Genomic DNA, 13,304 nt, shown 5'->3' with positions numbered 1-13,304 from the left:
AAGCAGGCTTCCTGCAGAGCAGGGAGCCGGATGCTGACCTTGATCCTAGGACCCTGGTATCCTGACCTGAGCCGAAGGCAGACGCTTAACAACTGAGCCACCCAGGCACCCCGAATTGTACATTTTAAATAGGTGAGTTGCATAGTGTATGAATTATATCTCAATAAAGCTGCCATGAACAAAGTCTTCCAAAAGACTATTATATTTGAAAAATACAAGAGCATTGAAATCGTTTTTTTTTTAAGAGTTCTTTCTTTCTTTCTTTCTTTTTTTTTTAAGATTTTATCTATTTATTTGACAGACAGAGATCACAAGTAGGCAGAGAGCAGGCAAAGAGAGAGGAGGAAGCAGGCTCCCCACGGAGCAGAGAGCCCGATGTGGGGCTCGATCCCAGGACGCTGGGATCATGACCTGAGCTCAAGGCAGAGGCTTAATCCACTGAGCCACCCAGGTGCCCCCTAGTTTTGTTGTTTTTATACTAGTGAAAAACTGGAAACAACCTAATTGTACATTAACAAGAGAATTGTTAAATACATTAAGGCATGATCCTTTGATGGAATGTTAGCTGGTCATTAAAAATGGTTTCAGATAATACATAACAACAAAGAAAATGCTCACAATAGGATCTCAAGTGTAAAAGCAAGACAAAACGTGTGAATTCAGCATCATCTTCTAAGGAAATCTCATTAAGGGAAAACAGTGTATAGAAATAAACACTAAATGGAAAAACAACAGCATGATAGTATTTATGAATGATGGATTGTGGTTAATTTGTTTTCTTTGTTCTCTTTATGTTTTCCAATGAAAATGAATTTATATCGCTTTTTAATCAGGAAACAAAATGTTGTAAAACAAAAATGGCTATGGGGAACTAAAAACATGTTTTTATGCTGATTGGAGCATTTAACGGGGTAACACAGCACTAAAGTTCAAAGTACAGGGTCACCGTATGAATTTGGTTAAGTGAAGTCACATACTTCTGAAAACAAGGATATAAGTCATTACTTTTTCATTTCAGTTGTTACTCTGAAATGCTGCTGCCAAGTCATCTCACATGACTCCAACGAGGCTCAGAGCAAACCCACCCACCTCTTGAGTTCAACACATTGACCCTCTTCTGTCCCCACATATGGTTCTCTCATCTGTACATTTCTCTGACTTCATCTCCCCGCTTCTCCTCACTTTGACTTGGGATCTTCCTGCTGTGTATCTGCTATCCTTCAAATAAATGCTTCATGCGAGCTGACAATAGCTTGTGTGTTCTACAGTTGTAGATTTGATTCAGTTCAGTGCCAGTCAATACCTCTTCCATGGCCCTGCCGGGTTCTCTGAAACGGCCATGCTACATCCAATAGGCAACGGTTGAAGACACCTGGGGACAGGCACTTTGGATCACATTGTGGGTTGTCTGGCTCCTCAAAATCTCAATGTTAGCTGTTATAATGACGCCATCAAGAGAGATGCCAAGCCTCTCTCCTTCCAGCTGGGCAGGCTCCTTTAACCTACCTCATGGATGCCTCATTCATTCATTCATTCATTCATTCATATGCAGGTTCTTTCCTCCTGGGCTCAGGCAGTTCACTCTCACCCCCCACAAGGAAGTAACCAGTTCTTTCTGATTCACCAAATCTTTCCCTAGCTCAAGCCCCACCTCCTAAGCATTCTCTACTTGCTACTGCCCTGTTCACCTTTGCTTTTTCCACAGTCTTTTGAGGATCCTCTTTCATTTTACAATTATTACCTAGCACATAATAATGTCCTTGTTTTTTTATTTTTTTTTAGCATTTTATTTATTTACTTGACAGAGAAAGACAAGAGTGGGAACAAAAGCTGGGGGAGTGTGAGAGGGAGAAGCAGGCTTCTCACTGAGCAGGGAGCCTGATGTGGGGGCTCCATCCCAGGACCCTGGGATCCTGGCCTGAGCCGAAGGCAGACGCTTAACAACTGAGTCACCCAGGCGCCCCAACAATGTCCTTATAATGTGTCTTCTCTGTAGTTCTCTGTGTCAGGGGATGTTGTGGTCAGTTTTGCTGTTTTTTTGTTCCTTTACTTCTGGCTTAAGCTGTCCCTTTTTGCAGTAGAAAAAGAAAGGGGGGGAGATTTTTCTTTCTTTTTGAAGATTTTATTTATTTATTTGAGAGAGAGAGAGAGAACATGAGAAGGAGAGGTCAGAGGGAGAAGTAGACTCCCTGCAGAGCTGGTAGCCCGATGTGGGACTCGATCCCAGGACTACAGGATCATGACCTGAGCCAAAGGCAGTCGCCCAACCAACTGAGTCACCCAGGTGCCTGAGAGGGGAGATTTTTAGTTAGGAGCTGTGATACAGATCTGTACCAGAATGGCTGCCTCTGGCTGGTAAGTACTGACCCCCAAAAGAATAAATCATCAGTTCATATTTAATGCTTTTTCATACTGTCTGGATCACTGTCTTCCTGTGTGACTCTCATGTGTGGTGTTTTTGTTTTTAACTTCATGGGTCCTGACCAAGTCATGACTTACTACCTCTCAGTCTGCCTCAGTGGTTCTCTTCCTTTCATTTGCCCTAAAATAAGTGATCTGCAAAGCTCTGCCCCAGCATTTTTCTTTCTCCTTTGTATACACCTGTTCTTTCTCTGTGGTCTTACCAATGCCCACTAAACTCTTACCTCCACAAGTCCCGGCCTTGACAGGATCCCACTTGTGAGCTGCTTCCCACACCAAGCTGTGATAGTAGGGGCCCCGTTCACCTGATGGGGTGAGGTGAGGTTGAATGGGGTTCTGCTTTCATGGCAGACCCAAAATATTGAGCAGGCCATTACAACCTGGGTACTGGTGACACACCAGCAGGCCAGGCATCTACCTCCACTAGGAAGCTTACAGCCAGCTCCGCTGGTGCTCAGAGTCTGGACATCTTAGGGTATCCCAGCCTATACCCCAGACTTGTATCCCAGTCAGCTGGGGAGAGCTTAATCCTGCCAGCCGTATTTCTTTTTCCCAATCTTCTTCCCCTTGTCTTTGATATATTTCCCCAGGTGCTGGGAATGCTAGTGTCAGAACTGGGGTTTCCACTCTACTCCGGCCACATGCTCCTTCAAGGTGGGGGTTAGTGTCTCCTCCCTCTGTTGGATGTTACGCGTGATCAGATTAAAGAGCCAGACCTGTCTTTCCAAGTCTTTACCCAGCTGCCTTATCCCTGCTCCCTCCGATCTCTCTGTCCTTGTTCCCAGTACACCAAGTGGCTGTGTGGTCGGCAATCATTCTGGAATTCACAAGAGTCCCCCCGCCATGCATATTACCTTGAAATGTACACCCAAACTCAGACCTTTCTCCCCAACCCAGCCTGACTCATCTGCTGCTGTCTCTCTTCTCAGGTTGTGCTTGACACATCTAAACCAAATCTCATTCTTTTCCAGTTAATGAATTCCTCTTCTCCTTGTTCCTCTACTTTGGTTAATCATTTCCCAGTGACACAAAGCCTCCCAACCTTCAAATTAGTTGTTAGAATTTGTCGAATCAGTTTTTCAAAAGAAGTTGAGATGCCACATAGAGTAGCAGTTACTGTGACACCAGAATTCCCAGCTCCATCACAAAATATCTGGGTAACCTGAGGATGGTGATGGAACTTCTCTGTGCCTCAGTTGTCCCATCTGTCAGATGGGAAAAACAACTCTCCCTGTATCATAAAACTGCCATGAGTTCATATATGCTAAAGTACTTGGAAGAATGCTGGTCGCATTGTGTCACCCTCCTACTATTTTTATCTATTTCCCCCCAAGAACCTTCGATTCCATGATGGCCTTCATTTCATTCTCACCCTGAGCCCCCTAGTTCATCTCTTCACAGAACTTGTTCCTTAGCTCCTGTTCCTTCCTCTCTCAGCTGTTCTTGCTGCATGCTGGATAGAGCTTTCTGAAGCAAGGCTTCAGTCACCACTGCTTTTCTCCATCACCTCTGGCTCTCACCGGGATGACGGAAATAGTTCCCCATCTGGTCGCATTGAATCTCCTTGTATCTTTTCTAACCACCTCCATATTCTTGTCCCATCTGATCTCCTCATATCCCTGTTCAAAACACTGTGGTGGATTCCCAGCACTCCTGGAATAATTGTAGCCCACAGCCTTGCTACTTCAAGTATGACCCTGGAGCTTGTTAGAAATGCAGAATCTTGGTTCCCATCCCAGACCTAGTACATCTGAATTCGCATTTTAACAAGATCTCTTCCATTAAAGTTTGAGAAGCCCTGCTCTTTGAGGCCTTAGATGGTCTGGTCTTCTTTCTTCAACAGCCTGTTCCTGCTCTACTTCTCCCCTTGCTCACTGAGCCTAATTGTGTTCCTGCCTTTCTGACCTCCTTTAGGTCCTTCCAATATCCCAGAATTCTCATTACCACAGGACCTGGTACCTGTGCTTCCCACAACCCATGCTGTTCCCATCATCCTTTTGCTTTTGCCTGGCTACTTCCTTCAGGCCTCAGCTCAACTGTCATTTAATCAAAGAAGGCTTTTCTGACTCCTAAAACCAGGCCAGATCTCCTTATTATTCAGTTGTAGCATCTTGTGCTTTTCCTTTAGAACACCTAATGCAATTTGTAATCATACATTTATTTGTGTGAATATTTCATGAATGCTTATCTCTCCCCCTAGACCCCAACTCTATGAAGATAGAAACCCATGTTTGTTTTGCTTATCTTTGTATTCCTCAGAATCTAGTACAGTCCCTGGAATATTTTAAGTGCTTAATAAAATATATCTATTGCCGCCTTTGTTCATTCACATGAGATATGTTTTGTATACCTACTATATATCATCCACTAGATGCTGGGTGTATATTAGAAAGAAAACCACATAGTTTCTGTTCTCATCACAGTCCAGTGGGGGGAAACAGGCAATCAAATAATCACAAATAAATATAAATATAATTTTACAACTGAGATAAATACTGTGAAGCAAAGATACAGAATGCCATGAACGTTCAGAAGGCTGGTCAGAGATACTTCCCAACTGTTGCTACTCAATACAAAAACATAAAATTCAACATGTCTTTTCCTTTTTAGAACAGCTTTATTGAGGCTTAATTCATACATGATTCACTCGTTTAAACTATACCTGTCAATGGTGTCTTGCATATTCATAGAGTTGTATAATCATCACCACAAATTTAAAGAATGTATTCATTTCCCCCAAAGAAACCCCTCTCCCCTTAGCCATCCTTCCCATCCTCCCCTGCCCTTTACCACTACTAATCTATTTCCTGGCTCTATGAATTTATCAATTCTGGACATTTCATGTAAATGAGATCATATAAAATGTGATCTGTTGTGACTCACTTCTTTCACTTAGTATAAAACTTTCAAAATTTATCTATGCTGTAGCATTTATAAATACCTCATTTCTTTTTATTGCTAAATAATATTCTATTGTATCATGTGTTTTTCTTAGCACAGCCAGAAACAGGAAGCCATTCTACTGTATTTGCCATAGCCAAACAAATTCAGTTTGTCATGTTTCTAGAAAAAGGTGACAGTAAGTAAATGTTGGCTGAGATTTACAAGTGTGGCAGCCTTGTTTAGAACACTTCTTTTCATGAGTGACTTTATTCACTCAGCTCTCTTAGTCTGTTTAGTATTCTGACTCACAAACGGAAGTGATTCTATTTTGGCATTCTTTCTCTCTTTCTCCTGCACTTAGTTCTTTGGTCTCTACTGACTTGCTGCCTTAAATTATGCAAGTTGCTTAAACTCTGTTTATTTAACTCCTGCATGCTCTGAAAAAATAGGCCCGGTCCAGCCTGCTTGTTTGCCAAAGCTGTTTGGAGACAATTTTTCATATGATATGCATCATCAGCTCCCACAGAAGGCAAAAGGAATTTGATGTGTGGGGGTAGTCTGGGATCCAGTCCAAAATTAGTGCTCATCTGGAAGAAATATGGAAGCCTGATACTTGCTCACTGGCCTTTTAGTTGTACTCACTGATTGCCTTGCCTCTAAGGAACTTTGTAAATCTTTATCTCTTTTATGTGTTTTCTATGTAAGGTGAGATAAGCTTTAAAAAAAAAAAAAAGATGGTAATGGAAAAAGCCTTCTGACATTCTTTATTGGCCAACTGTGAACCAAAGAGAGTGATTTGTCTAACCTGGCTTTATGACCTGCAGAATTACCCATGATATTCAGGATTCTGATTTTCCCCCTTGAGACTGTCCTTGCCAGACCCCATCTTGGGATGTAAAATCCAATTAGATTAAAATTCTCACTCATCCACTTATTCAGGGTTCTGCGCTGGGTGCCGAGGAGGCTGCAAAAAGAAAGAAAATGAATCCCTGGTTTCAAAGAGCTCACAATTTAACGGAGAGATTAGAAGCAGTACATGAGGCCGAATGAGCTAAGTGCCAAGAGGAGTAGAAACAAGAGAAGAGATTATTGCTAGGAGGGCTGACAGGAATGGTTACAAGGAGATTATTTGAGCTATGTCTCAGAGGACAGTTAGAATTTTTAAAGGGGACGTAGGAAATAGCAGGTAAACGTTCCAAATGGACTTCCCTGAGGTGTGTGAAGGGCAGCTCTAAAAAATTAAACCTGCATAAGTAGGACGGAGGCCTCGAATACTAGCCCAGGGAGTCAATTCTTGATAATTTAAGCAAAAGAAAGCCAAAGAAATCTTTAGCAGGGCGCACATCAAAAGTGCATTTCAGGACAGTTAACCCGGCAAGAGGGTAAAGGATAGATTGACAAGAACAGAGACTTCAGGCTGGGAGACCAAACAGGTGGGTGCTGAGCCGCGGCAGAGAGAAGGAGATGATCGCGACGACACCCTCTGAGCTGAACCGGTGGCGAAGACTGGGGGCAGAAAGTCCAGGACAGAACTCCCTCCTGAGGCAGGGCCTGGGAGGAGTCCAAATTATAGCCACACCCCCAGGTGACGCCAGAGTATCGTCTGCGCTTCCGATTGGCTACTGCGACTGCCAGTCTTAGGAGAAGGCGGTGCCTGCCCCCCGCCCACCCCCGGCCCGCTCCGGCTCCGAGCTGGGCTGGCGCCCACGGAGAACCCCGAGAACCCTGCGCCACAGGACCTCGGGCACTGCAGCAGGGGGCCCGCAACAGAGGTAGGCAAATGGAGAGGGCCGTGAGCTTAGGGGCGATCCCAGCGGCTCAGATGCCGGGATCCCCGCCCCCTCGAGAGTGTGCAGTCCCGGGGGGTTCGCCGCGCGGAGGCTCGGGGCGGAGGGCAGAGCTGGCGGGCGGGGACCGGGACAGTGGAGCGCGTTGACGCTGAATGGAGTGGGACTGGCCCCCGCGCCTCGGTACTCGGTGTCGCCCCACTCGCTGCCCCCAGGACTGGGGTCTCGGCCGGAGGCGGTGGCTGGGGGCTCCTCGCCCCCTGTTCTCCGGTGACGTTTTGTTTGAAAATGCGGGCTCCGGGTGTGTGGCGCGGCGCTGGCTGTCCTTGGCGGGGGGGGGGGGGCAGACGGCAGTCCCGTGTCCCTGCGCCCTGTGGCCGGCGCAGCTAGGGATGCTGCGGCTCGGCCTCGGCTTCCTGGGAGCCGCGCTGTGATCTCGGGGCTGAAACTCCTCAAAACTTGAAAGAACCATTTTCTGTCCCTCGAGTTGCCCGAATGTCAGGGTGCCCTTAGGTGACCTGCCGTGAAACTGCGCTGGCCCTGAAGTTATTAGACCTCTTCTTAAAAGACGGAGCGTTTGAGTCATCGATTTTGATGCGCGAAACTCCGTGGGAAGGGCAAGTCGGACGCTTCGCGCGTAAAAGCTTTGGTGCTGTGCTACCTGCAGGGTCCCTGTTTTCTTGCTGAAAACGCAAGTCCCAAGCCTCGACCGCGCCGCGGTGTGTGTCCCCGAGGAGCTGTGGAGTGGGGAGCACGGGGCTGCTTCGGGCAGTGCCACCGAAGGGCGGGCTTAGCCCAGGTGGAGCTGGTTGGTGGTCCCGAGGCTTCTCAAACAAGGCATGCCTCGGTGTGGTCTGTATGGTGGTCGAGAAAGAGACGCTTTCTGCTTTGGAAAAGAAATACAATTACCTGGCCGAGTGAAGCCGTGCCTTACGAGGAGAGAATTAAAGAATGGGAGTGGCTAACCCGGAGTTTCATCAGGATAAGCCTAAATAGAGGAATTCTTTCTTTTCTTTTCCTTTCTCTTTTGGGATTTGGAAGAGAAACAGGAAGTCAGAGATTCGGAGAAAGGAGCATTCACTCCGTAATTGTAAACAGTTTATTTTGTGTCAGTAAATATTTCCCAAAGTCATGGGGCGGCGGGGAGGTGGGTGTTTGGAAAACCAAGACATCCTGTCCACCGCAGTTAAGATAGATTACTTTCAAATTCAAAATCTAGAAATGATACTTATTTAGCAGATGGTAAAAAGCCATACAGTTATTTTCTGTAAAGTCAGTGGTAATGGAAAACGATAAGGGATGTTGTTCAAAGTTAGAATCTTTACTCAAGATGGTGTATTAATACAACAGTTACTTTGTACTAACCGAAATTGCAGAATGAAATGAGGAAATCAGGTGTCTAGACCTCTGGGGGACCATGAGCCAACCAATCTGTAGTTTAGAATTTTTAAAAATTATGACCCTATTAATAGGGAATGCAGACATTAGATGCCAATTTAATAATATTCTTCAGGTTTCTCTACTTCATTGTAAAATATATAATGAGCATAACTAAAGATATGAATCGGTATGTTTTACTTAGAGTTTATTTATTGTGTCATTTTCATAGCAAAGTCGTCTTGGTAAGATATATGTTTGAACTTGCCGTATTTGCGGTTAAAACATTTCCTCTAAATCATTTGAGTTAATGGTGGAATTCTTGGCAGGGATAACTACCAACAATGGATGATTAAATTTGTAAAAGTTGACCTACTAAACATCCATGTAGACTGTTACTTTTTTAAATAATTATTTTTGTTTTTTAATTTTGGAGTGGAATATTCTACAGCATAAAACAAAGCCCAGAGTTCATGAAGAAAATGATTGTTACACTTTACTACATATTTAAATAAGATTTTTTTCTTTGTGTGTATCGCAAACAAGTTTTAAAAGACAACAGATGTGTGGGGAATAATTGTGTAAATAAATGTGTGACGAGAATATTTGTATCTGTATTACGTTCTTAAAAAATTATTTTTTTAAAGATTTTATTTATTTATTTGATAGAAAGATCACAGGTAGGCAGAGAGAGAGGGGGAAGCAGGCTCCCTGCTGAGCAGAGAGCCCGATGTGGGGCTGGATCCCAGGACCCTGAGATCATGACCTGAGCCGAAAGCAGAGGCTTAACCCACTGAGCCACCCAGGCGCCCCTTAAAAAATTATTTTTATTTGTGTATAGTTGACACATAATGTTACATTAGTTTCAGGTATAAAACATAGTGTTTTAACCGCTCTATACAACTGATACTTTTTCTTTACTCATTTGTAAATGAATGCTCTTTTTAAAATTGGGGTATAATTCATGAGCCATAAAATTTAACTTTTTAAAAGTGCACAGGTCAGTGGCTGTTAGTATATTCATGAGGTTGTACAGCTATCAGCATTATCTAATTCTGTAATAATTTTGATAACTCCAAAAAGAAACCCCAAATTCATTAACTGTTGATCACCGTTGCCCTCTTCACAGCCTTTGGCAACCACTAACTTAATTTTTGTCTCTTTGATTTACCTATTTCATGTAAATGGAATCATATTATACATGGCCTTTTATGTCAGGCTTCTTTTACTTGGCATCTGGGGTAACTGTCATTGCATGTATTAGTACTTTATAATTTTTTAGTACTTTATTCTTTTTTGTGGCTGAATAATATTCCAGTGTATGGATATACCACATTTTATTTATCCCTTCATCTGATGATGGACACTTGGATTACTTCCACTTTTTGGCTATTTGAAAAATGCTGCTATGAACATTTATATACAAGTTCTGGTGTAGACTTATGTATTCAGTTCTCTTGGATATATAGTTAGCATTGGTGTTGCTGTGTCATATGGTAACTTTATGTTAAAACTTTTGAGGAACTGTTAAACTATTTACCAAAGCACCTATACCATTTTTACATTCCCAGTAGCAAATTATGAGGGTTCCAATTTCTCCACATCCTCACCCACACTTGTTATTATATGTCTTTATTATCATAACCATTCTATTTGTTGTGCAGTAATTGTCATGATTTTAATTTGCCTTTTCCTTTATGCCAATGATGTTGAGCATCTTTTCGTGTGCTTATTAGCCATTTGTATATTTTCCTTAGAGAAAGTTCTGTTTAGATCCTTTGCCTACTTTTTATTGTTCAATTGTAAGAGTTCTTTATATATTCTGGATAAAAGTCTCTTAGATATATGATTTGCAAATATTTTTCTCCCTTCTGTGGGTTATCTTTCCATTTTCTTGATGGTGTCCTTTGAAATAAAAGTTTTAAATTTTGATTAAGTCCAATTTATCTGTTTTCTTTTTGATTACTTATGCTTTGGATACCAAATCTAAGCAAGTGTTGCCTAACTTATGGTCACAAAGATTTACCCCTCTTTTGTTCTAAGAGTTCTTGAGCTTTGGCTCTTACATTAGATCTTTGATACATTTTAAGTTTGTTTCTGCATATGTTATGATGGAGGGGGGGTCCAAATTCATTCTTTTGCATGTGGATATCCACTTCTCTAGCACCATTGTTGAAAAGACTATTATTTTCCAGTTGAATGGTTTTGGCACTCTTGTCAAAAATCAATCAACTATAAATGTGAGGTCCTATTTTTGGACTCTTGATTTTATTCCATTGATCATATGTCTGTCTTTATGGCAATAGCATACAGTTTTGACTACTATAGCTTTGTAGTAATTTTTTGAAATTGGGACATAAAGAGTCTCAAGATTGTTTGGACTATTTTGGACTTGAATTTTCATCTGAATTTCAGATAAACTTGCCAATTTTTACTAAAAAAATGCAGTTGGAATTTTGAGAGGGATTGAATTGAATGTATGTGTCCATTTGCAAGTATTGGCATCTGCAAAAAGTCTTCCAATCCATGAACATAGATGCCTTTCATTTAATTAAGTCTTCTTTAGTTTCTTTCAATGATCTTTTGTAGTTTTCAGAGTACAAGTTTTAACACTTCTTTTGTTAAATCAACTAAGTATTTTGTTATTTTTGATACTATTATTTGTGGAATATATTCTTAATTTCATTTTTGGATTTTTTTTCTTGCTAATGCATAGAAAAAAATTGATACAATTGATTGTATTTTTTTTTAAGATTTTATTTATTTATTTGACAGAGAGAGATCATAAGTAGGCAGAGAGGCAGGCAGAGGGATAGGAGGAAGGAGGCTCCCTGCTGAGCAGAGACCCCCCGATGCGGGGCTCAATCCCAGGACCCTGGGATCATGACCTGAGCTGAAGGCATAGGCTCAACCCACTGAGCCACCCAGGTGCCCCCAACTGATTGTATTTTGATCTGGCTTCCTGAAAGCTTGCTAAACTCAAGTAGTTCAAATAGATTTTTAGTGAATTTCTTAGGATTTTCTATGTACGAGATGATGACATCTGAAAAGAGAGATAATTTAGTTTTCTTTTTCCTTTTTCCTTTCTTCTTTTTAGTTGAATATCTTGTATGTATGAGGCCCAGAGATAGATTTAGTTTTCAAACTGGATTTTTTTTAAATTTTCTGGCCCTGGCTAGAACCTCTAGTATGACATTGGCTAGAAGTGGTAAAAGGAGACATCCTTGTCTTATTCCTGGTCTTTGGCAGATCGGTCATTTATCATTAAGTATGATGATAGCTGTGGGCTTTTTGTAGGTGCTTTTTATCAGGCTGAAGAAGTTCCCTTCTATAACGAGCTTATGGAATGATTTTATGTTGAATTTTGCAAATGTTTTTCTCTGCATTGAATGAAATGATTATGTGGTTTTTGCCTACTACTCTATTAATATGGTTCACTGTATTGATTTTCATTTGTTGAAAAATATCTGCCTTTATGTTATTTTTTAAACTGTAGAGATTTTACAGTAAAACATATACAAGTTATTTTAAATATAGAGCAAAAAAAAACTTCACCAACATGAATTAAACTCCTCTTGTTTAACAGTATCAGTACATTTCTGTGCAAAAATACAAATGATTCAATACTTAACAACATCTCTTTCAGGACTTTTTATTCTATAATATTTCATCCATATTTTCTTTCTGTGTCCACTCAAAAGCTAAGGAGAAAACAAACAAAGAAAAAGTTTGTGACTGACAAAGTTTGTCCATTATCTATTCCTACATCACTGATAGTAAAGGCTAAAGTGGAGAATGAGAAAGGCCATTAGCAAGGTTGATATCCTTAGAAGGAACTCAGAAAACAATGGTGTGAGCCTTCTATAAAAACAAAGAAATGAAAAGAAAATGATTTCCAGTTTACACTTAAAAGTTTCCTTGAAATTGTAGCTAGAATTTAGGAGCATATGTAGGTTTTGATATGGTTGGTAGTCTTAATAAAGTTGTAGCCTCTGTAAAACAACTCCACTTTTACTTATTTCTAAATTTTTGAATGTTGATGTCAGTATTAATGTGAAAATTGGTTTAAGCACAAAACAATATTTATACTAAGAATAATCATTTTTTGTGGGTTTTTAGCAACACCAAGTTTTTAAAAACTTGTGTAGGTCTAAGAGGACTATATTACACTAAATACTGAGAAAATCAACTTGGTTGATGTGTGAGGGACACATATTTTTGGAAAACAAAATAATGGTTCACTTCAGCTGCAGATCTATCCTGTGGTTCTCAGAGTTTTGCTCTCATGTATATGCCGAGACCAGGTCTTGGCTCCTTGTGGAAATCCACTCCTAATGCAAATTTTATTTGTTCAAAGGTAGGGCAATTCAGAAATATATCATCAAGCCATTTATTCTGATGGCCAAATGAAACATTAACATTTAAAACAGCATTTATGAGTCCCAGAACCAGAAACAATGAAGTTATAGGTTTTTGCACCTTATAATTTCAAAACCAGTTCCCCTGTCTCCTGGCTTCCCTCTTACAGGGCTTTTCCCTGGAATTTACCTCCTCCAAAAGCAAACATTAATGTCATGGAAAACACTGATTCCAGATTTACTTAATGTAGGTGATTCCAAATTTTTTTTATAAACATATAATATATTTTTAACCCCCAGGGTACAGATATGTGAATCACCAGGTTTATACACTTCACAGCACTCACCATAGCACACACCCTCCCCAATGTCCATAACCCCACTCCCCTGGGGATTCCAAATTTTATATTTATATCTTTTCTTATGCCAGGAAAAAACCTATACAAGTATGTCCAAGGTCACAATACTTTGCCCAGTT

General features: G+C 41.1%; 1 protein-coding gene and 1 long non-coding RNA gene across 6 annotated transcripts in view; both read left to right on the top strand.

The window, feature by feature from the left end:
* The first annotated feature begins 99 nt into the window (after nucleotides 1-99).
* On the top strand, nucleotides 100-1,246 carry LOC116596518. The gene is made up of 2 exons (XR_004288152.1): nucleotides 100-132; nucleotides 1,019-1,246. It is a non-coding gene; the product is annotated as an uncharacterized LOC116596518 (long non-coding RNA).
* A 5,689-nt stretch (nucleotides 1,247-6,935) lies between these two features.
* The window catches only part of PLEKHH2 (pleckstrin homology, MyTH4 and FERM domain containing H2), a 119,986-nt gene continuing 113,617 nt past the window's right edge, over nucleotides 6,936-13,304 (top strand). For 4 of the 5 annotated variants that reach the window (XM_032351898.1, XM_032351896.1, XM_032351897.1 and 1 more), the window contains exon 1: nucleotides 6,939-7,076. The gene's annotated coding sequence lies outside the window, so the exon portion shown is untranslated. Of the gene's footprint in view, nucleotides 7,077-13,304 lie in introns of all 5 variants that reach the window. The other variant, XR_004287704.1, reaches the window with a different exon arrangement.

The sequence above is a fragment of the Mustela erminea genome, chromosome 7, assembly GCF_009829155.1.
Source record: "Mustela erminea isolate mMusErm1 chromosome 7, mMusErm1.Pri, whole genome shotgun sequence".
Lineage (NCBI taxonomy): Eukaryota > Metazoa > Chordata > Mammalia > Carnivora > Mustelidae > Mustela > Mustela erminea.
The sequence above is the reverse complement of the archived record's forward strand: the minus strand, read 5'-3'. Positions and strand labels throughout refer to the sequence as shown.